Consider the following 24951-nt stretch of genomic DNA (forward strand, 5'->3'; position numbering starts at 1 on the left):
GTAGTTTAAACCCATTACTGCGTGTCCTTTCCTCTTCAGCCAATGGGAACAGCATCCTGCCCTCCTCCAAATGACATACTTTCAAATACTTAAAGAGGGCTATCATTTCCCCTCTCATCCTCCTTTTCTCCAGGCTGAACATTCCCAAGTCCCTCAACCTATCTTCATAGGGCTTGATCCCTTGGCCCCAGATCATCCTCGTCACTCTCCTCTGTACCCTTTCAATTTTATCTACGTCCTTCTTGAAGTGAGGCCTCCAGAACTGCACACAGTACTCCAGGTGTGGTCTGACCAGTGCCGTATACAATGGGACTATGACATCTTGTGATTTTGATGTGATGCCCCTGTTGATACAGCCCAAAATGGCATTTGCCTTTTTTACCGCTGCATCACACTGCCTGCTCATGTTTAGTTTACAATCCACAAGTACCCCAAGGTCTCGTTCACACACAGTGTTACCTAGAAGCGTATCCCCCATCCGGTAGGCATGCTTTTCATTTTTCTGACCCAGATGCAGAACTTTACACTTATCTTTATTAAATTGCATCTTGTTCTCATTTGGCCATTTTTCCATTGTGTTCAGATCTCGTTGAACTCTGTCTCTATCTTCCGGAGTATTTGCCAGTCCTCCCAATTTGGTGTCATCTGCAAACTTGATGAGTAGTCCTTCCACCCCCTCATCTAGATCATTAATAAATATGTTAAAAAGTACCGGACCGTGCACCGAGCCCTGAGGTACCCCGCTACTCACCTCCCTCCAGTCTGATGAAACACCATTGACAACAACTCTTTGAGTGTGGTTCTCTAACCAACTTCCTATCCACCTAACTATCTGAAAATCCAGATTGCAGTCCTTCAGCTTATCCATCAGAACATCATGGGAAACCTTATCAAAAGCTTTACTAATATCCAAGTAAACAACATCAACCGTATTTCCACAATCCAGCAAACCTGTTACTTGGTCAAAAAAGGAAACCAGGTTGGTCTGACAGGACCTGTTGGAGACAAATCCATGCTGACTTCCTTGAATCACCAAATTGTCCTCCAGATGTTTGCAGATCGCTCCCTTTAATATCTGCTCCATTATCTTCCCCACAACAGAGGTCAGACTCACTGGCCTGTAGTTTCCCGGGTCATCCTTCCTCCCTTTTTTGAAGATCGGAATAACGTTTGCTCTCTTCCAGTCCTCCGGGACATCTCCAGAAAGATGACACAGAGAACCACTGCCAGCATCCAAAGTGATACAGAGAACCACTGCTAGCATGCAAAGTTATAAAGTATTTCTTAAAAACAAAATGTTCATAAACATATTTTCAGCACAGCAAGGAATCCAAAAGAATAAGGTAAAACACAATTCATCTCTTCTTCTCTCTATACATACCAAATTTTAGAAAACAGCCCAGGCCCCTTAGCTTAGGAAATTACAGATCTCTACAAGGTGTGATTCTCTGCTCCTCCACATGCAGACCGCTGGGTGACCTTGACTTGTCACAGCCCTGATAGTGCTGTTCAGACAGAGCAGTACTATCATTGGTCTCTCAGTCTCACCTTCCTCACAGGGTGCTTGTGCTGGAGAGAGGATGGGAAGGCATTTGTAAGCTGCTTTGAGACTCCTTTTGGTAGAAAAGAGGGGTATAAAACTAACTTTTCTTCTTCTACAGAGTTTTCATTGCCTTGAAGTTTTCTTCAGTTTGAAGTTTTCTTCAGCTCTCCAAGTGAGTTTATGGTCAATTAATACCTACCACAGATGTCAGCTGAAAGTTCAGTGTCCTGTGATGGACTGCAACCTGGAGGTCTTTAGGAATCTTTCCTGAACACCGTCTAGCATTTCATTCCTCAACATGTCTGTTTCCTGCTTGGAGAAGGAATGGGGTGACCATCTCATCATTCTTATCTGGACTTACTAGCATTTCTTAAGAGGTAGCTGAAGTAAGCCTGGAAAGCTATTGACTTGACTTCTCAAGTCTCTGTTTTCTGTCCAGAGGGAAAAACCCGTTAAACCACTCCATTCAAACCTCCATAGGAAAAAATGCATTTCTTCATAGGGCTGAGGCTAGTAGGACATGCATATGGGGCAACTCCAGGCTGGTCTACCTTGCAGTAGTCATCCAGGCTGGTCTACCTTGCAGTACCTTGCAGTACCTTGCATATTGTCATATTCCATAGTTGCTGAAGGGTGGGGGGCTAGCAGAGATGTCAGCAGCCAGACACTATGCTTTCCACACCATATCATATTAATAAACATCAAAACGCACATGTCATCAGATAAATGCAGTCTAGAGGAGCATTAACTTTCTGATGAATTATATCTGGCTAGTTGGTTTCTAGATGACTATGGGTACATTTGGTATGAACTCTCATCAGCCGTCTGGCACAACTGATTAACAAAAATTCTCAAAGCATGATAATGGATGGGTTATGGTCCTTGAATTCATATTTTCCCAGGTATGATGGAGCAATGCTCACATAGAACACATTTCATTTAGCATGCATCTAGACTCAATACATATTTGCATACTTGTGGGGTTCTCCAGTGGGAAGTGTGAATGGTGTGTCATCTAAAGAGGAGAAATTGAGATGGGAAAAGATTCAGCACCCCTTTGTCTTCACAGCCTTTCTGATCCTGGTCACTCCTTCAAAAGAAGCTGTGCTGTGCCCCCATGTGTATGCAATGCTTCAATGGAAAATTAAATCAAAATTTCTTCTTTCCACGTTTCAAACCAATTTTAGGCATATTACTACTGTGCTGAAAGGGTTCAATTTGTATCCATAGAAAAGAGCATGGGGCACTCAATTCTTGATTCAGAAAATGCCTTTGTGTTAACTTTCCAATAACAATGACTTGCATGGTATGTATTCCTAAATTTCATCAAATGTTCCTGGGATATATTACTCATGCTTGTGTTGTTAAATTGTGAGACTCATTTTCCACATGCTGATTTAATGGATTATTAAGTGTGTTTGGTTGATGACTAATGCGTTTATCTTTTATAGTTTTTTTTTTAACTTGGAAGCAACTCTTATGGTTTATAAATCAGTCAGCCATTTCCCCAAGGAACAGAATAGCCTGGGAATTATTAAATGTAGTAGTTAACCTCAGGAGTTCAAGAGCCTAGGTTATAATTTATTTGTTAAAATAGTAAACAGGAAACCCTATCAACTGAGCAGGTTTGTATTTATGCATAATTCTATTCTGTCTCAAGCATGTATTGAAAATAAATCTTACTGCTTTGCCTTGGACTATTCATTCAAAATTATTATGCTCACATGACAAAAAAAACTACATACCTTGAAATCCATTGTTTCCAGGAGCCTATGGATAAACCTGTGGTTAAGAGGAAGTATTAAAGCATCAGACTGTGGTAAACGCAGCACTTAAAAAAACTGATGACAAAAATGTAGCTGAAATTACATTTTATGGACAGTCTTAATATTATAAAAGATCTGTATTCAAATGTTTGATATCAAGTAGGATTTACATTCCTAGATATGTAATCAGACGGGCTTAAAGTAGCTTTTCATAATAACAGGGACATTGTGGTATTTTTCACTATAAATATCTTAATAGTTGAAGAATGATTGGAACCAACTGCTGGAAAGGTAAATCTAGTCTTATGTCTCTTTTGGTGAGCAGAGGATTTGAGTTCATAATTTAGGAATCACATTTCCCTGACATTGGTATTAAGTAATTGCTATCGAGGTATTGTTGAAATGCACTGCCAGTCGGTCAAAAGTTTATTGCATGTGGCCAAAGGCCATTACAATTTTCCATTCCAAATGCACATATAAACTGTATGTGTGTGTGTATCTATATCTATTTATATATATGCATCTTTAACACTTAGTTGCTCTTATAATATTTAGGCAGTGGCCTCCTGGGTGGAGCGGGTCAAGCCATTATTTCTGATCCACAGGCCAATTAGGATGTGTACAGCAAGCTGTGCATGACCTGATTGGCCCGTGGACCGGAAACAGAGGCTGGCCCGGCCCCCGACGAACCCGGTGAGGGGCAGTCTGGTGCAATCAGTGCCAGTCTGCCCCTAACTGCTGCCAGGAGAGGAGGTTGGTGGGGCTGGGGGGGAAGAGTTCTTTGGCCTGAAAATACCCATCAAGCCTTGGAAAGGCCGTGGCAGGCCTTTTTGGGGGAGTGGGAGGGCTGCCGGGAGGGCTGCTGGGTGGAGGGGAACAGGGTTCCTGCCAGCCCTCTGCCCTGCCCCAAAAGGGCTGGCTGCAGCCTCTCCAAGGCTCAGTGGGCATTTTGGGGGAAGTAGGGAGACCTGAAGCGACCTCCATGCCTCCCCTGGTGCTGAAAACGCCTGCCAAGCCTTGGAGAGGTACTACACTCAATATGCCAGCAAATTTGGAAAACTCCACAATGGCCACGGGATTGGAAAAGGTCAGTTTACATGCCAATCCCAAAGAAGGGCAATGCCAAAGAATGTTTAAACTACCTCACCATTGCATTCTAATGCTAGCAAAGTTATGCTCAAAATCCTACAAGCTAGGCTCCAGCAATATGTGGACTGAGAACTTCCAGAAGTACAGGCAGGACTTCGAAGAGGCAGAGGAACTAGAGATCAAATTGCCAACATACGCTGGATCATGGAGAAAGCTAGGGAGTTCCAGAAGAACATCTACTTCTGCTTCATTGACTATGCTAAAGCCTTTGATTGTGTGGAGCACAACAAATTGTGGCAAGTTCTTAAGGAGATGGGAATACCAGAGCATCTTATTTGTATCTTGAGAAACCTATATGCAGGTCAAGAAGCAACAGTGAGAACTGGGCATGGAATCACTGATTGGTTCAAAATTGAGAGGAGTTCGACAAGGCTGTATACTGTCACCTTGCCTATTTAACTTGTATGCGGAGCACATCATGCAAAAGGCAGGGTTAGAGGAGTCACAAATTGGGATCAAGATTGCAGGGAGAAATATCAACAATCTCAGATATGCAGATGATACCACTCTAATGGCAGAAAGTGAAGAGGAACTAAAGAGCCTGTTGATGCGGGTGAAGGAAGAAAGTGCAAAAGTTGGCTTAAAACTCAACATCAAGAAAACGAAGATCATGGCATCCGGCCCTCTCAATTCCTGGCAAATAGATGGGGAAGAAATGGAGGTAGTGACAGATTTTATTTTCCTGGGCTCCAAGATTACTGCAGATGGGGACTGTAGCAAAGAAATTAAAAGACGCTTGCTCCTGGGGAGAAAAGCTATGGCTAATCTAGATAGCATCCTAAAAAGCAAAGACATCACCCTGCCAACAAAAGTACGTCTAGTCAAGGCTATGGTCTTCCCAGTTTCAATGTATGGCTGCAAAAGTTGGACCATAAGGAAGGCCGAGTATCAAAGAATTGAGGCTTTTGAACTCTGGTGCTGGAGAACTCTTGCGAGTCCCTTGGACTGCAAGGCAAACAAACCAGTCAGTCCTAGAGGAGATCAGCCCTGCCTGCTCCTTAGGCCAGATCCTGAAGATGACATTTAAATACTTTGGCCACCTCATGAGAAGGAAGGACTCCCTGGAGAAGAGCCTAATTCTGAGAGCGATTGAGGGCAAAAGAAGAAGGGGACAACAGAGAATGAGGTGGTTGGATGGCGTCACTGAAGCAATAGGTACAAATTTAAATGGACTCCGGGGAATGTTAGAGGACAGGAAGGCCTGGAGGATCATTGTCCATGGGGTCACAATGGGTCGGACACGACTTCGCACCTAACAACAACTATATATATATATATATATATATATATATATATATATATATATATATATATACACATACATACATACACATACATACATACATACATATATATATATATACATACATACATATATATATATATATATATATTTGGGGTATATGGGTGCTGATGGGAGATAGGAACCCTTTGAAAGTGGGAGGGAGGTGGTGTGAAAGGACATATCAGTCTAAATGTTGGGTGTGTTGGGCAGCCCATCAGGAGGGCAATCCCACCCCTTGTATTTCAGATATACATAGCTGGCCTGCCCCCAGGCTTCTCCCTGTGTGAGAACTGAAACAGAGGCTCTCAGAATGGGCTGCCCAAGTACTACATAAAATAACTATGGAATACCATTGCATTCCAATACTACATATTGGCAAATACTGAACACTAAGTGCTATTATATAACTGACTGTCAGATGTTGGATGGACATGGATTGCATGGAGGAGTGTATTGTATAGGCTAGAGCAGCTCAGATATTTTCCTGCTGCAATTCCTGTGATCACAGTATCCTCAAGGTTACCCAGTGACTGCCACGATCAAAGAAAAATGCCACTCTAATTGCTTCTTTTTATTTCAGATATTGCTTCATAAAGCTGGGTTATTCAAGCTTTCCTTAAACATGATGAGGGTGCAGTAAATATACCATGGCTGATTGCATCAACACTACATCTGTTGCCCATTGATCCATGTTACAGACACAAATGTGTGTACTGACAGGGCCAAGATTCTCTGTACCCAGCGCCTTCATCTGCAAGATCTGCTAAATTTACTGCACTAATGAGTGTCGTGACCTCTGTAATTGACTGTGTCTCGTGTCCTCCATGCAGTAGCTGTAACACGCGCATGGGTGGTTTGCTTGTGCAGAAACCTTGTTGCACATATCTCCATGTCACGCAGCTTGAACTGTTCTAGACATTTTGGTCTAGACCATTCAGGAAAAACCAGCATGTGTCCCAAATCAGAAGCATTCAAAGTGGGTTGCCAATCTAATCTCTGGAAACAACTCTCCCTAATTTTCTTTGCTGTTCTCCGTGTACCATAAAGATACATCTGCATGCTATAGCTCCCCATCATTCCAAATCCATGGGCAATTAACTTTCTGGTTCTTATGACCACTCCTGCACTGAGATGATTACTGGGCTTGTGTGTGTGCATACCTTCTTTTCAGCCCCGCTTCTCCCTTTTAGCTAAGGCTGAAATACAAATTTCAGTTCTGAATATGGGTACCTTGTTCCTATAAGGGAAGGGTTTAAAAAAAAACGATTAAGTCTGTGACACCTTTTGGATTTGCAGAGAGACACGGGGAGAGAAAAAGAATATTGCTCCATCTTCAGCACTTCCATAATTGTTGATTAAAGCTCTCGTACAGCTGCAAGGCAGCAGATTTGCAGGCTCCCTGGGCAGTGGATTTGCAGCCTAACTGTAAAGCCATGTCCAATATGGCTATCAGCCAAGCAGGAGATGAGAACAGACAAAGTGTAGCTTATTTGCAGCAGTTCCCAAAATTTTAATCAAGCCATATGGTAGCTTCTAGGCTTGTAATTTCTTGGTGTGGGTGTTAACTCCTTAGCTACAATTTAAGTTGTAACTTAAGAACTGGAGAGGAGTATTAGGAGGAAAACGGAGCGTGTTTTAATCTAATTCAGTAGATTCTACTTACTCTGTTTTTTTTCTCATGAAAGATTTCAGAAGAACATAAGAGAAGCCAAGCTGGATCAGGCCTATGGCTGATCTACTCTGTGTCACACAGTGGTCCAAATCCAGATGCTGTCAGGAAGTCCACTAGCAGGACCAGAACTCCAGAAGCCCTCCCATTGTTTTAAGCCAAATGTAGCACTACCTAATATTTTCATTCGCAAAGGTGCAACTTCAGCCCAGCCAACAAACCAAAATGCTCGTAAAAATGCTGTTCATGGGAGATGGATAGCCCACCTTGACAGGGAGAACTGAAGGGCTGCTGAGGGCAAGGGAATGGATGAAAATCCCCACCCCTAGTATGAGTGGATCTTTTTGACAGAATCCAACTATATAGAGGGAAATGGTTATACTGAGGGAATCATCAAATGGCCAATCTTCTGAGATGCTTAGGTGCAGCCATATTTGGAAGGCGTGGCTCTGACCAACATGAAAGAGGTACCAACCTGCTCCAAGAGGGCGGCCAGAGCAGTCATGAAATCAGACTGCTCCCACAACTAAACAGGCCTAAACAGGCCTAAACAGGCCTAGCCCAAGAACAACCATCAAAAAGCAACCAAATTGATCAAAAATAACAATAATAATTTTAAAAAATTAATTAAAAAAGAATCCCACCACTCAGCCACAGAAACCTCAAAGGAACGGAACCGAAACAAGGAACGACTGAAACTTTAAAAGAACGTAACGAGACCTCAAGCCCCACAAACAAAAGCCGAAAACAAGAAGAACATCAAAATACAAAAGACAAACACGGTAAGGAACTCAACTAGAAATTAACCAGAAAATCGGAGGGAAGCGACAGCGACTCTGAGCCCGACTGGGGGAGCGTAGAGCCCACGGAGGCGACTGAAGGAGTCGACCACCTGGTGCAGCCTACCAACATCAAGAAACGGAGGCTGCCGTTGCAAGAGTCCCTCTGCAGCCCCCCAAGACAGAGCCAGACAGCAACCGTCACTACCTGGCCCTGCGTGCACCATCCGAACAGAGCTGGACAACTAGCCAGCGCTGCGGGACCACCACCGACCCATCCTACGACAACAGGCCGGTCGGCTGCGACCGCTACATCCACTGAGCCGACTCCTGCCAGGGCCACCCCACTGCCGCTGCGCCAAGCCCACCACCCGTGCTCCGACCGCTCCACCATTGCCGCGCTGACCACCGCTGCGCCGAGCCCACCACCCGTGCGCTGTTTGATTCACCACCATCACGCTGAACCGCCGCCCACGGCCCCGGCCGCCATCCACCTGCGCGCCCAGCCGCGGCCAAGAAAAACCGGCCTTCGTCCAAAGCCTCCCCACCTTCGCAGAACCTTGCTGCAGCCCGCTGGGAGCACAGCGCTGTGGGGCCCCGCTGCAGCCGGCCGGTATATTGAAGTAAGGAGAAGGGAAAGGGAAAGAAGAAAAGGAACACCCGCATAGCCAGAACAAAGAAGGAAAGAGAGGTGCCGAACCTTGGGAGGGCGGGGGGGGGGTTCGTGAAGTGGAAAGAAAAAGACTCAAACGGACAACAACTTAATTAATTCAACTGATTAACTATTTAATTATAAATGATTTAAATTGATTTGTGCCCAGAGGGGGGGGCAGACTGCCCACGAACGACTGGGGGTCTTGGGAAGGAATAGCATCTCAATTACGTGGGGGAGGGAGAGGGATACAGACGGACGCTACTCACACCAGAGGGGGGAAGGGATACCAAACAAACGTCAAGAAAATTGAGCGGGAATAATTGAGCGGGAAGCAAATTAGTTGGGGGAGGGAGAGGATCTTAAACAGCGAAAACCCCACCCAAGAAGGGGGAAGGTGCATTAAACAATCTGTCAGAAATTGAGCGGGAACAAGTAGGGCGGGAAGATAATCAAGCGGGGGGAAAAAAGAAAAGAAAAGAAACTGCAAACAGAAAACGGAGGGGGGGGGGAAGGAAGGGGAGAGGACAGAGAGAGCGAAAAAGAAGACACCGGCCAAACTACCAGCAACGGCAAAGAATTAGACGGGAACATTGTGTTATGCACAGGAAAGAGGGGAGGGGGGGGAAGAAAGGAAAAAGGGGGGAGAGGGGAGGGGAGGGGAAGAAGGGAAAAGGAAGGGAAGAGGGGAAAGAAGGACCAAAAAAGAGGGGAGGGGGGAAAGAAGGAGAAAACAAGGAGAGAGGGGGAGAAAGAAAAGAAAAACAAGGGGGAAGGGAAAAAAGGAAAAAGAGGGAAGAGAGAGACAGGAGAGAAATAAGAAGAGTTCCCTTCACAAACTACCAACCCACACTGAACAGACTCCAAATTAAATTAACTTCTCCTCCCATCCCACCCATCTACCCAACCAAACCAAATTAACCAACACCCCCACCCAGCCAAAACAACAAATTGACACCAACAGATCTACCCAAACCAATACAATCAACTAATCCTGATTGATTTCACACTAAATTAACACCTGCCCACCCACCCACCATATACAATCAACTACTATCAATTAATCTATTCTAACCCAATACCGAACCCCCCCAAAAACCAACCCCCACCCCAACAATCTAAACTCTACCCCAACCTACCCAAAACAATTAAATTCCAAAAAATCAAGTTACTTGAACCCAGCCAAAGCAATTAATCCAACCAACCTATCAACTACCCTCCACTCACCAAACAACCCTAACTGCCAACTAGCCACCACCCAATCCACAACTTCCAACCACAATCCAACATGAAATAACACTCAGGCCACTCATACATCATACACCCCTGGACTGGGTAACCCTGAGGTGCCACAACAGGCGATCGGGACCACCCCTCCAGGCACCCACAACGACACACACCCTACACCCAGCACATAACTGCACACAAGTGGAACCGGAAAGCCCTGAGAGGCTGTAATTAGCAATCAGGGCCAACCTCCCACAGATACACAACTCACACACACAAAGACAGAACCGGGGTTCAACAATCAACCCCAGCCAAACCATAGAACTAAGAATTGAACCAACAGTGTCCATAGAGCTCATAATGCCTAGCAAAACTGAGGAAGGAGAAAAAGCAGGGGCCTTGATAGGGTCAGGGATCCCAATAATAAGGGGCAAAGGCAGGGACAGCGGATGGCGGAGATACATCAAACCAAGGGGGCCGAAAATCAACCATACTCGAGCCCCCTCCAGACTCCGCCCCATCCCTCGTGACACTAGGGTGGAGGCAAAGGTAAACAACCCGCCTCTGACACTGGTGCTGTGCAACGCCAGGTCAATAAACAACAAAACCTCTACGCTGCAAAACCACTTTGTAGAACAAAGAGCGGACCTGGCGTGCGTGACAGAAACCTGGACCAGGGACGGGGAAACGGTTGCCCTCAAAGATCTAGCCCCTGCTGGGTTTTCTGTCCTCCACCAGTCCCGGACAGCGGGGCGGGGAGGAGGGGTGGCAATCCTAACCCGAGAGGCTTTCTCCTTTAGAACCCTTCCTGCGCCGTCAATACCAGGCATTGAATGTGTTGGCCTCGGATGGGGATCAACCGAGAGCGTGGCCATCTGGCTAGTGTACCGCGCGCCCAATGCACCACCAGATGCCCTGCCTGCCCTGTAAGAGGCGGTGGCGGCCTGGACGCTACAGTTCTCCAGTCTACTAGTCCTGGGGGACTTTAACGTCCATGCTGAGCTACTGTCCTCTAGAACTGGACAGGACCTAGTGTCATCCATGGCAACATTAGGGCTCTCGCAATTTGTTGTTGGCCCCACCCATCAAGCAGGTCACACCCTGGACCTTATTTTCGGCGCAGGTTTGGATGTGGATCTGGTCACAACAACAGCCGTGCCATGGTCAGACCACTATGCTCTAAAGGCTCGGCTAAGGCTCCCACCACCTCCTCAGTTGGGCGCCGAGCAAATTTTAGCTCGCCCACGGAGACTTATGGATCCAATAGGATTCCGGAATGCTCTGCGGGAACCAATGCCTCCTGGCACTTCTCTCAATGGCCTGGTCAGTGACTGGCATAACAGACTGCTGACTGCCATTGATGAGATAGCTCCCCGACGCCCTCTCCGGCCCCGTCTCAAGCGAGCTCCCTGGTACACCGAGGAGCTTCGCAACAAGAAACGGGAACTGAGACGGCTAGAGCGAGTTTGGAGGAAGACTCGTGACGAAGCCTCGAGAACATCTTATAGAATGCAGATGAAAGCCTATGAGATGGCGGTGAAGTCAGTAAAATGCAATTTTTACTCGGCTACTATCGCATCTGCAGACTCACGCCCAGCTCAATTGTTTAAGGTAGTTCGATCCCTCACTGCCCTGATTGAAGGGCAACAAAACAGTAGCCAATTGGACATCAGCTGCGAGGCATTTGCGAGTCATTTTGCGGACAAAATCTCGACACTCCGCCACGACCTCCCTCCAACCTTAGATACAAAAAGTGAACTAGAGGCCCCTTGGCCATCTTTGGAGAAAACTATGAGTAACTTCAGACGACTCACGCTGACCGAAGTGGACAGGATTCTAGCGACAACAAGACCAACTACATGCCCACTAGATCCTTGCCCATCCTGGCTCTTGAAAACAGCTGGCATAAAGATAATGGGCCCCCTCCAGGAGATAATAAACCTATCTCTAACAACAGGAGAATTCCCGGAGGGTTTGAAAGAGGCTGTGGTACGTCCACTGTTGAAAAAAACATCTCTAAACCCACAAGAGCCTAACAACTACAGGCCCGTGTCTCACTTAGCGTTTCTGGGCAAGATGATAGAAAGGGCAGTCGCAAACCAACTGACAGAATACCTGGAAGAAGCTTCGGTCCTAGACCCATCCCAGTCTGGTTTCCAGCCTGGCCATGGGGTAGAGACAGCGCTAGTCGCCCTGACGGACGACCTCCGTCGCCAGTTGGATCGAGGCGGGTCGGCACTGCTGATATTATTAGACCTCTCAGCAGCGTTCGACACAGTCGATCACGAGCTTCTAGCTCGCCGCCTCATCGATGCTGGAATACAAGGGACAGCCCTTCAATGGCTGATCTCCTTCCTCCAGGATCGTGGACAGAGGGTTGCAATAGGAGAGAAAACATCAGGCCGCCGGCAACTTACTTGTGGAGTCCCACAAGGAGCGGTCCTCTCTCCTATCCTATTCAACATCTTCATGCGCCCTCTCGCACAGCTGGTACGGATGTTTGGGCTGGGTTGCCATCAATATGCAGATGACACCCAGCTCTTCCTCCTGATGGATGGCCGCCCTGACTCTCCCCCAGAAGCATTAGCCAGCTGCCTGGAAGCAGTGACGAGATGGCTCAAGCAGAGTCGTCTGAAGCTCAATCCTTCAAAGACGGAGGTCCTGTGGCTAGGTAGGAAGGGCCCATGCGAGGAAGCGCGCCTGCCTACCCTGGATGGCATGCAGCTCTCTACGGCTCACTCTGCCAGGAACCTAGGCGTGATTCTGGACGCCTCCCTGACAATGGAGGCCCAGATCACAAAGGTAGCGCGGCTGGCATTCTACCATCTCCGCCAAGCCAAACTACTAGCGCCCTACCTGGCCCCGGAACACCTAGCCACAGTGATCCATACGACGGTCACCTCTAGACTGGACTTTTGTAACTCGCTCTACGCAGGCCTGCCCTTAGCCCTGACCCGGAAACTACAACTAGTTCAAAATGCAGCAGCCAGGATCCTCACGGCAACACCGTGGAGGTCCCATATCCGGCCTATTCTCCATCAGCTGTAATGGTTACCAGTTGAATTCCGGATCAGACTAAAGGTTCTGGTAATTACCTTCAAGGCCATACGCGGTCAGGGCCCAGTGTACCTGAGGGACCGCCTCCCCGCCTATGCCCCCAAAAGAGCTCTGCGCTCTACTGCCTCCAATCAGCTAAGGATCCCTGGCCCTAAAGAAGTCCGTCTGGTCTCGACCAGGGCCAGAGCATTCTCTGTTCTGGCCCCTACCTGGTGGAACGAGCTCCCAGAGGAGATCAGGGCCCTGACGGAGCTTAAACAGTTCCGCAGGGCCTGCAAAAAGGAGCTCCTCCACCAGGCATTTGGCCGAGACCAGATGTAATCTACAGCGACCAAGGGCCCCTGCTCCCCCCCACCCCCCCTCAGAATTCAATCAATAAGCCACCCCCCTCAGAATCCCATCAACAAGCCCTGGACCTGTTTGTGTTATGATTGTTTATTGTTATACTGTGTTGTGTTTGGTTGCAATTGTTGGTTATTGGTGTACATGTTCTACAGACTGTTTTATGTATGGTTCTCTGTTATAATGTAAACCGCCCTGAGCCTCCGGGGAGGGCGGTATAAAAGTATGATAAATAAATAAATAAATAAATAAATAAATAAATAAATAAATAAACCACAGTGCTTGGAAAAGCGCAATAAATCGGAACTGAAACAATCAGCTTCCTTCAAGTGTTTGGTGTTTTGCAAGCACCAGTCTTAGGATCATTTTCCTGGGAGTAAACTCCATTGAATGGACATTACTAGGTTTCTGATTTAGGTCTGCTTAGAACTGCTTACTATTTTAAAAAGTGACCAAGAGGGGGAACCATGAACAATAGTACAACTGGGGAGTTTAAAAGGACTTGTGTATAGGGCATCTCATTTTAGTATTTTAGTATTTCATGTTTCCTTTCCCTGGCAGTCTCTCCATCTCCCCTTTCTTGCTTCTTTATTCCCTATATCCACTCACCTGTCAATCTACCTTAATCTGACCCCTGTCTTCAGTTTTCCCTCTTTCCTTTTCCATGGCAGCCTCTACTGAGGAAAAGTATGGCCATATTGCATAGTGCTGAACTCTAGGCCAGGCCCAGTTGGAAGTGAAGAACCCTGTATCCTATTATTCATGCTCTTATTTCCTTTCTCCTCCTAGCAGTCACCATATCCTTACCTTTCACTGCTTCCTTCTTTCCTTCTCACTCAGCATTTATCCCCCCATCTTCCACTATGTATTTATTTCATTTCAATATAGAATTAATTATACACAATGAGGATCCAAAGCAGCTTATACCATTCTCATATCCACTGCAGGTTAGGCTGAGAGTGTGTGACTGGCTTGAAGCTTCCATAACAGAGCCATCATTTGAACCTGGGACTCCCAAATCCTCATCTGAAACTCCAGCCACTGCACGTGCTGGCTTTTGAGGAGTGGCTGATGTTGAATAATAGCAAGCAGGCAGGCCTTGATAAATCAAGCTTGGTTACTGGGTGATTTGGCAGCAATGAGTCTCCCCTCAAGTGTTAAAGCAGCCTTAGATAAGGCCACCTTTTAACAAAGGAAAACAAGGTTCTTCAGCAAACTAGGGGCTTTCCTCGGGCTTCTAAAAAGCTCTGTGAGATGGGATAGTATAAAGTTTAGAAAAGGGATGTTGATAAAAGATATAGCCAAGGCCATGAATGAACCAGAAATTTAACGCACATTTTCCAGGGCTGAGGGCATTAACGTTAGATTCTTATTGTAAACTGAATCAGAAGGGTTGTTACCTTGCAATATACTGCTTTAATTTGCCTTGTTCTAAAAACAATTGGAATCACTTGAGATTTTTCTTTACTTTCTACAGAATTTTCTGTTATTCTTTTCACTAAACTAAAAGACTCCAGAAGATAAGCTCCCTGAATTCATTTCACCCTTGGCTTCTTAGCTGACATGCCCTGCAGTTTTGGATTTCCATTTTTGGTGTTCTTAAATATTCAATTACATTCTTTGTTTTGTAAGGGTGCAGTTTCAGTTCTCCTCACTGATTTCATTTCTTCTTTTTATTTTCTACAGCTACAGCTGCAGCTGTTTCTGCTAAAAATGCTGTGTCCATTGTACCTATATGTGGCATGCGTATACATTTTGAAAGCCCCCTTCTGCTAGGAGCAATCTTAACGTTGTGTATGGATAGGTAAATTCTAATGATTCTCTAGACCTCATTGAGTAAATAAGTGTAAGATTTCCAGCTTGATTACATTTGTTTATTTAAGAAATTTATATCCGGCCTTTCCACTTTTAACTGTCAAATTGTGAATGAGTATTCATTGCTACTACATCAGAAATAAAGACAACAGACCACAAGATATGGATTAAGCAAAGGTTTATTAATTATGTACAACTATATTATTTATTAGCTTTAATTTTATTAGTGTGGGTTCCCAAAGGGGCTACTCAGTGGTAGTGCTTGTGTGGAACCTTGCTTAGTTAACGGTCAGAGCAATTTTGTAAACAGACTTTGCTTTTCCTTGACTGTATATGAAAAATGCTCTGAGAGCTCTTCATCACCATACGCACAAGCTACTCAGCAAATGGGTTCTGATTAGAATGGTCAATATCTTTTCAGGCACTTGGACAAATCAGACCACAAAATGTGAGATTTGGTTAGCTTCACCTACCCACAGATGCCTCGTGGTGATCAAATTAGATTGAAGCACTGAATCCGCATTAATCCCGCCTATCCTGCAGCTAGGATCAAACCAGATGAACCAGGCCTAAGCAAGCTGGCTACCCTCTTATAAAAGCATCCTGAGACAGGTGAAAAAAGTAAATGTCTATGATGGGGGTAAAGGGCAGATCAATATTGCCCCCAAATGGCCAGCCCTGCTTGCATTGAGCAATAAGGCTGGTCAATTACTGGAACAATTTTTAATTATTTTTAATGCAGTTTCAGCAATCAACAGCCCAGCTTAGAATGGAATCCATTTTTCCCATGGACATGATCTTCTTACTGTAACACCTGTACTTTGGAGAGTTCAAAGGAAATACTTGAGTCCAATGATTTGGATTACCATATGCTAGATGAAGATATAGAATAATGCTACTCCATTTTGTAAGTTGTAATTGACTGAGCTAAGCCACTGCATACTCCACAGGCCCCTTCAATTGATCCTTAGGCAAAATATGGCTGAAGAGCATTTCCTCCTTCATTCCTCCCTATGTCAGTGTAAACAGCTGTGATAGCTGACACAGTAAAGATAGATTCAAGTGGGTAGCCATGTTGGTCTGAAGCAGCACAACAAAACAAACTCAGAGTCCAGTAGCACCTTTAAGACCAACAAAGATTTATTCAAGGCATGAGCTTTTGAGTGCAAGCACTCTTCCTCAGACTATGAACTGACCATCATGACAATAAAGACGTTCAACTGCTATAGGGATGTTTGAGGGAAATTTGTACGAACACAGGTATTATGTTGGTATTTATGTAGATATTTTTATCCCATTTTCTCACTAATGTGGAACCAAAGGAGTTAACAACAATGTCTCTACCCCTTTTTCTTCTCACAATAACATTGTGCGGTAATTTAGGCTGAGAGAGTGACTAGTGTGAGATAACCCAATGACCTATGGCTGAGTGGGGACATGAATTTAGATTTAGAATTTAGTCTGAGATACTATACACCACACTACACTAGTTGTTTATTTGTATTGTACACGTATATTCCTATTGAGCAAGATTCCGCTCTTGTTAAATGAGTAAATGGAAGGCACCCACTTGTTCAAAGTACTGGTAAATGTGAAGGCATTCACCTGGATTATTTCCCTTTCAATTGTACTTCATTGGATTTAGGGAATATTTATGTATTTACAAATATACTCACAGAACATAGGTGGAGGCAAATGAGATGTTCCTAAAGGACAGTAAATTACTACCCTTGCAGAGAGATGGAAAGAGAGATGCTACACTCCCAGGTACTTGAGCCAATTCATAGCTGTCTGTCTTGCTTTTCTTTCTACCAAACTCAGCTTTGGTCTTTCCACATACTCCTGCCTCCCCCTGATTAACTGCGTAGTATTATTTTCAGGCTGTTCTGACTACTGAACAGAGCTATTTCCTAACAAGTAATAAATAGAGGAGAAACATCCACTGTCATTAAAGAGCTCAAACATTCTTTTGTCACATACCCTCGCTATGAACCTGGGCTAAACCCATTCACATTGATGGAACAGCCATCTCACAACAGTCCTTCACACAGAAAATCTCTTTTTAATATAATAGGTAATTATTTGTTGAGGTTGTGATCTTCTGCTGTAATATTGTTTGTCAAAGGCAAATTTATATCATTATCACTATATCCATCCTGGTTTCTAAACATTTGCTAAATGTGGCATATCATTTAAAATACTTTCAGTTTACCTAGCTTGAGTAACTGGCACAAATGTTAAGAGCAAATTTTGTGTGTTATGATTTTTTTTTATGAGGTGAAAAAAATGTGCACTGTTCATTTTGAAGGAGCAAAACAATATTTTAAATAATATATGAGAGATCATCTGGCATGCTTAAGGTTCTCCTAAATAGCAATTTAAAAGAAATTTAAATAAGGGGTTGTCTCCATTGGCATCATTTCATAACACTGTTATTTTGATGTCTGCACATTGTGGTATTCAGGATCTCTTTACAGGGAATTCTAACTATATCAGAGTGGTATGTTTAGAAGAATATGTTGTTGATGGTAGCAGCAATAATATCCAATTTACCCTGTCTTGTCGATCAGCCCGCACTTCTTTATTAGTCTCATTGCGATATATACGGTTTGTCTAGAATACATTTGTACAATGGGACATCTGTGCTCTTACACATGTAGACTTTCTACTGGGCTATGCCTGGTAGCCTTCATGATTGTGAAGCAGAGAACTTAATAATGTCTAGCTCCTCTTGCCAGAGCGGTGACAGGCTGCTGCTCGGTGGGAAACGTGGCAATGCTGTGAGCTATTAATTTCTACAATTTTTCATAGGGATGAGTGAATGGAAGCTGCTGAAAAAAAGAATTTGAATGTTTTGGCTGAGAAAAGACTGATTGGCAGAAGGGTGTCAATGCCAACTAGCTTTCAAACAGTCCAAAATCTGCAGATAGCCTGAAAACTCACCACAACTTTTAAAAAATGTTTCATGTTCATACAAAGGCTTAATATGTTTATAGCTGAAGGCTGCTAATTAGGAATAGGACTCTAAGGCTGGTAGTTTTCAGCTTATCTATGAATTTTAAAAGTTTGCAAAAAATATGGCAGAATTGTCAACTGAGGTGAAGTCTTAGAAATCTGTTCCCCTGCCCCTCGCAAAGCAGTGTCTAGACCTCTGCAGAAATCAGCTTGAAAAACATGCAGGTAATCACACAGTTCTTAAATCACACAACTCAATCATGCCGTCACATCTCAGAACAAGGAGAGAAGACTTCATCCCTTTCTTTCTTAGTATAATGAGATGTGTAAAATGATAACACCTGCATTTCCTGAACTGTACATGCTTTATGCTTTTAGGGAGGGGATTGTCATTATGTTTGATTGATCCCATATTAATTTACATAATGCAAGCTCAGAGGATTCATCAAAGTCTGGTGCAGAGACTTCGGGTGCCATAGCATAGTGCTTTCATTGTCGTGGGGGGCAGATTCTGTAGCAGAAAGCCATAGTGATATCCTTCCTTTTGTCTCCATGCAGAAAAATATTGCTCTGAACTGAATCCACTGGAGATCTGAAAGCTAGTCACTTAAAACACCCACCACAACCAATTGTAGAAGATCTGATGGAAGTCTTTGCTTCCCTGATTTGCCTTCTTTAAAATGGGTATTGCTGGAACAAATGTGGGGGTAAAGGAATGGTTTGATGTTCAGAACTCAGACTCACTTCTGTCTTGCACTTATGGGTAAGCTACTTAGAGTACGTCTAAACAATGGGCACAAGGATGCAAGGGACTGTGATATGAAGGTTGGGAAGCATAAGCCTTCATACATACCATTTTCCTCATCTGAAGGTTTGTGCAGTTTTAGTTTTCCCTTTACCTGTAACTGACCTGCAGAACTGAGAAGAAAGGTTCTGACGCACTTGTTTTCTTTGGCCAATTTCCCATGTTTTGTTTCCCTTACAGTGTTATATTTGCCATTTTAATGTCATTTAAAATGACATTTTGACACTTTGCATCATTTTTACAACATTTATAATTCTAAAGGTAAAGGTATCCCCTGTACAAGCACCGAGTGATGTCTGACCCTTGGGGTGACGCCCTCTAGCATTTTCATGGCAGACTCAATACGGGGTGGTTTGCCAGTGCCTTCCCCAGTCATTACCGTTTACCCCCCAGCAAGCTGGGTACTCATTTTACCGACCTCGGAAGGATGGAAGGCTGAGTCAACCTTGAGCCGGCTGCTGGGATTGAACTCCCAGCCTCATGGGCAAAGCTTTCAGATGGCTGCCTTACCACTCTGCGCCACAAGAGGCTCTAATATAATTCTAAAGAGGCATACACTTTATAATTCTAAAGAGGCACAAACTATAAAAGCAGTATTTCTATCATTTTTTTTGTAATATGGTCAGGAAAGAAGAATAACTTTAGTTTCACCCTAAGTGTGAAGAAACCTTAAGAGAAACCTGAATCCCTGAACTGGACCATAGTTGTTTCAAATTCATTTAACATCCCTACTCACTGTGGAGCACTGGAAAGCCTGTAAGCAGACAGGAAAGCACAATTTCTTCATGTTTGGCTAAGTATCCTTTGGCCTTTAAAAGCCTTGCTGGCACTTATTATGGATTTATGCAACACTCCAAAGAGGTCACACATTTGATAGCCTATAAAATGAGTATTAAAGAAGCAGCACATGTTCCTCTCTCTCTCTTTCTTCTCCAGTCTCTTCACCAAACGCACCACATGAATTATTCCAGCAACTGACATTGGCAGTGATGGTGCTTATCGAGTTATCAGTGCTTGCTGTTTAAAATTTAATATGCTGTGTAACAAGTCTTCATCTTGCTGTGTAGGACCGTCCATACATTAAATTGTAAAACACCTTAAGAAAGATTGAAAAGCAATTATCACTTTACAATAGAAAAGAATTGTCATGGGGTACATCATTAGCTCCACAGCTTTACAGCTGCAGTGTCAGACATCTGCCACCCAAATACATGCAGAGTAGTCTCTAAAGCATGAAGAAGCATGCCCATCAAACCAGTTGTGGCCAGCTTGGGGCTGAAACATATGATTTCTGAAAATGCAGCAGTCTGTTCTTTTTATATGGCTTTGAAATCAGAACTAGGAGGACTGCAGGTTGTTCATGATGAAGGCATTAGTTGTGAATCTCAAGAACATAGTTTAACTTTTAAAATGTTGGTGGAGAGCACTGGTGTGCCCAACCAGACTCTTGGGAAGCTGGGAAGAAGACATCACAGGACATTCACTATTAGCGATGTACAATCTGTCCCAAAATAAGCTAGCCTACTGTGCCCTCAAACATCTCACTAATTGGACACTCAGGACTAGACTGGATATGATGGTTAGAAATCCAGCCATTAAGTGCTGATAGCAGCCACAGGATGCATGTGTGGGAGAGGGGCAATAAACCACCTGGATCAGAGCAATGAAGCAGGACGAGAATGATTAAACCCTGTCCTCTCCACAGTTTCCTTAAACTAAACCTCCCTCCCACATGCCCACAGCATGGAGTAGATAGCTACCTTTTGACATTAAGCATGCAGTGACTTCTAAACACTTGCCCAGCACTCAGTTCCTCACTTTTCAGATGCAAAAGAACAGACACGGGGACAATACACTTGTTCTTGTTGGAAACGCATAAGACATTGGTATGTGCTTTGTGTAAACTGACCAGGAAAAGCCATCCATGCCTGCTGTCACATTCTATTTTATGTAATGTTTTGAATATGTTTACGTTACATAGATTGAATGTTGTTCAGTCTGATTTTAAAACTGCTTTTTAAAAAAGCAAAATTTAAAAAACCCAGCCCAATAAGATCAATGAATAATATCCAAAGCAAGTAATTTAGATAAGAATAGCAGTAGAAAAGCATAGCAGTACAGTTAACTAAGAAGTATTAAAAGGATAATGTGAATAGGATTTCACCCCCCCCCCCCACACACACACACACACTTTTAGCCTGCAGCAAAATGCCTAGAGGCCGGTCTGTAAGATGGATCCTGGCAGCCCTCTCCAATTGGTCTTAAATCACAGGGAGGTTCTTTGACAAGCTCACAGAGGAAACTTCCCATGATTTATATTTCTACACACCACTTTTCCACAGAAACTCTTGCCCATATTATCTGTTAACAGACACAGGGAGAGCTCCTTTCACATTTAAGGAAGCAAAATCTGAGAAATTGTTTTGGGGTCACAATTCAGATATGAGGTGCACAAGAATGCTGGGGGGGGGGACAAACATCTGCAATTTAATTTTTTATTGTGTAGCCATCCCACTTCTTCATTTTATTTTTGGATGGTTGTATATTCTATTCCTTTTCAGTGAAGGAAACAAGAGTCAGCATCTTCCATTTTTTTTAAAAGGGGGGTGTATCCAGCCACTCTAGTCAACACAATTTAATACCTCCCTCCAGCTTAAGGAGCCTTCCTCTAGCTAAATATAGAATAATAGGATCATAGAATAACTCAGTTGGAAAGGACCTCCTGGGTCATCTAGTCCAACCCCCCACACAATGCAGGACACTCACAACCCTATTGGGACACGGCAGTAAGTTGCATCCTGGCCAGAATGGGTAGCCATGCTTCCTGTCTTGCCCTCTTCCTCCCCAGCCACAGGACCTCCATCATGGAGGGGTTCAGTTTCAGATGACTCTGCTCAACCCATCCAGATATGGCTTCCAAACATATGGGGAATGGACCTGGGGGGTAGTCTGGGTAGCTGTCAATGAGGAGATATAGCTGGGTGTCATACTGATGACAACACAGCCTGAAAGCTTGGCCATACAAGCTTGGCCAGAGGGTGCATAAAGATGTTAAAAACAGTGGGGGATATTACCTCACATGGGAGTCAACAGGGATATGATAATTCATTCCCCAATGCAACCCTCTGGGTTCTGGTTCTACAGGAAGAAGCATAGCCAATTAAGGTCTATACCCCCATATTCCTGTCCCAGTGAGGACCAATAATTCAGGGCCATTCTGCACGACTTTAATATAGCACTAGTTTTGCATTTTATTTTCGCCACTAAAACTACATTCCGCATGACGTCGTGAGCAATCTGCAACACAAGTGCCAGAATCGCTTCGTTGTAGCGATTTCCGGTGAATCGGGAAAAGTGGATTCACCCTCAGAAAATCGCTACACTCTTGACAACAATCTGCAACACTAGCGAAAAAGACCTGTGCGTTCTCAATGTAGCGGTTGCGACAAAGTCCCTCCCCCTGGCTCTCTCCTCCGAACTTCCAGCGAAGCGATTGCCATTTTTTCCCCTCGGAGTGGGGAAAGCAACGAACCAGCAAGGCTTCATTCACCCAGCGAGGCTTCTCCAGCTACAGTCCTTCCACAGAAGTGCTTTAAAGCTCCCCTAAGTCCCCAAGCACAACACAGCCCCCGTTTGCAAGTTCCCTTTAATTTCGGCCAAAAATCGCGCCCGTGCGAGGGTTTTTTTTTTTTTTCCACTCGGGGGAGCGTGGTAATGATGAATCATCAGCTCACACGCCAGCTAGATGGGTCTCTACATTGCGAAGAATCAAGGCATATTCGTTGCAACGTGTGGTTTTTTAACTGTGCTTAAAGGGAAAGGGGCTTTTTGGGAGCATGATAACAACTGCTCATTGGCTGTTCCATTTGATTGACGGCCAGGGGCGGGAACAAGCACAGAAAAAAATCGCTTCCTTTCTAGCGATTCCTGCAAGACCGGAAACCTGTGGGGGACGAATGAAATGCTACTGGATTCCACTACAAATGAAGGTATCCGGAATGCTGAGATTCCACTATTTAAAATAGTGTTTCCGCTTTGTGAAAGCAATTGGCAACATTGGTCCTTGTGCAGAATGGCCCTCATAGTTGACCACATCAAAGGTGGCTGACAGATCTAGCATCATGGGAATGGCTGACCCACCTCAATTCAGCTGGTGGCGGAGATTGTCCATTACAGCAACCAACCCCGTCTCCACCCCGTGGCTAGGACAAAAGCCCAACTGGTATGGATTGAGTGCTGAAGTTTCCACTCAAGCTTTGCATGAAGCTTTTTTTAAAAAAATGACACACGAAAGGACTTTCAAAGTTGGCACCCCTTATCTGCAGTCTGAAGTGGTACAGTCCATTTGTCAGTCTCAGCGCTGTACCTCCTTGTAGACATCTCATTCTCCTGCATGTAAGAGCAGGCTTTAGCTGGTTTTACTTGTCTTCCGTTTCACAGCAGCTTTTTGCTATTTTGTGACATGTTACTAAAGTTTCAGTTTGTTCCTTTAATCCGAGTTCAGAAGCTGAGGATCTGTGGCTCTAGTCTGAAATGGTCACAGTGGAATTCTCCCAGTTTGTGTCCACCTTTGAAATGCTCTCGGAGTCAGGAAGTTCACAAAATACAGTCGTAAATGCTTTCTATAAAGTGGTGCTCAATATGGTAGAGGCAGCTTAAGGATCAAGTGTTATAGCAGTTACTATGGTAACCATTTTCCTGCATGCCAAACTAAACAGTCACGCAAAACCTTAGTGAGTAGGTGAAAACTTGCCTGTGGCAAAGCTCACATCATTACCCTTCTTATTGGGCAGCTTTACCCTTTTCTAGAAAAGCTCCTCTCCACATTGGAAAGTGGGAATGATAATTTGGTACATCTCAGATATTAAATCTACCTATCTGCAGCACCATTTCATTGAATAACAGGGATCTAATTTAAGAGAAGGTACCCAAGTACCTCTGCAGTTGTGATGGTTGATTCTTGGGTCCATTCCGCACAGCTGGTAGAAATCCATGATCAGCACTGAATATTCTATCATTATTTGTTGTAGCGTGTCATCGACATTTCACACCTTGCCAAAATCTCCATTCTCCTAGCGCTATCATTTCTTCTCCAGCATTCCTCACCTACTTCCGGTTCTTGCTGAGGAGCAATGAAAATGCCACAGACTTGCCTTGCCGCCCTCACCTCGAGCATGCCAATCAACTGGACAACCAATCAGCTTCGCCTAGCTATGTAAAGCCCGTCGCCCCCCCTTTTAAAACACAGAATTAATCATTGCAACACAATTTCATTTGTTCACAGAGGCATAGGTTATCTGTACTTTCCAGACTAGAGGGATCGTTTCCCCTGGGGAAAATACATGGTTTGGAGAGTTGATTCAGATCCAGGCTAGGGCAGAGGCCTCAGTTGTCAGGTCCCCTCTGGCTGCTGGAAGGGGATGGGGGGGGGTGAGGTTGCCAGATCCAGATCCTGCAGTATTTGTCATCTTTCTCCAGAGCCTGTAAGATGGAGCTCTTCCACCAGGCATATGGTTGAAGCCAGGGCAGAGTCCTGGCACTTTGATCAAGGATCCCCCCCCCCAAAAAAAAGCTTACTAAGTCTGCTCCCACTCTCACAGAAAGACAACTCACCCACCAGGCTGAACAAGATGGGATGGGACACGATGTATGACCACTGCTGCCTTATTTTGTTTTGTTCTGTTTCTGATAAATTGGGAAGATTTTTATTGGGATTATATGTTTTTATTGTTTTATGATGTAAACCACCGTGAGCCCTTTTGGAGAGAGGTGGCCTATAAATTGAAGAATAAATAAATGAACAAATAAATAAATAAATAAATAAATAAGTAAAATGCCTCAGCTGGAATCAACTCTCCAAGGCATAAATTCCCCCCCACCACCACATCACCTAGGGTTTACAGGTCC

The 24951-nt window shown here is 44.4% G+C and overlaps 1 long non-coding RNA gene across 1 annotated transcript in view; it reads right to left on the bottom strand.

The window, feature by feature from the left end:
• The window catches only part of LOC143832030 (uncharacterized), a 76395-nt gene that overhangs the window by 20777 nt on the left and 30667 nt on the right, over positions 1-24951 (bottom strand). The window contains exons 2-3 of the long non-coding RNA XR_013229066.1: positions 3289-3325; positions 1743-1852 (exon numbers count right to left, since the gene is read on the bottom strand). This is a non-coding gene — a long non-coding RNA (uncharacterized LOC143832030). The remainder of the gene's footprint in view (positions 1-1742; positions 1853-3288; positions 3326-24951) is intronic.

Source organism: Paroedura picta, chromosome 3 (genome assembly GCF_049243985.1).
Source record: "Paroedura picta isolate Pp20150507F chromosome 3, Ppicta_v3.0, whole genome shotgun sequence".
NCBI classification, from domain to species: Eukaryota; Metazoa; Chordata; class Lepidosauria; order Squamata; family Gekkonidae; genus Paroedura; species Paroedura picta.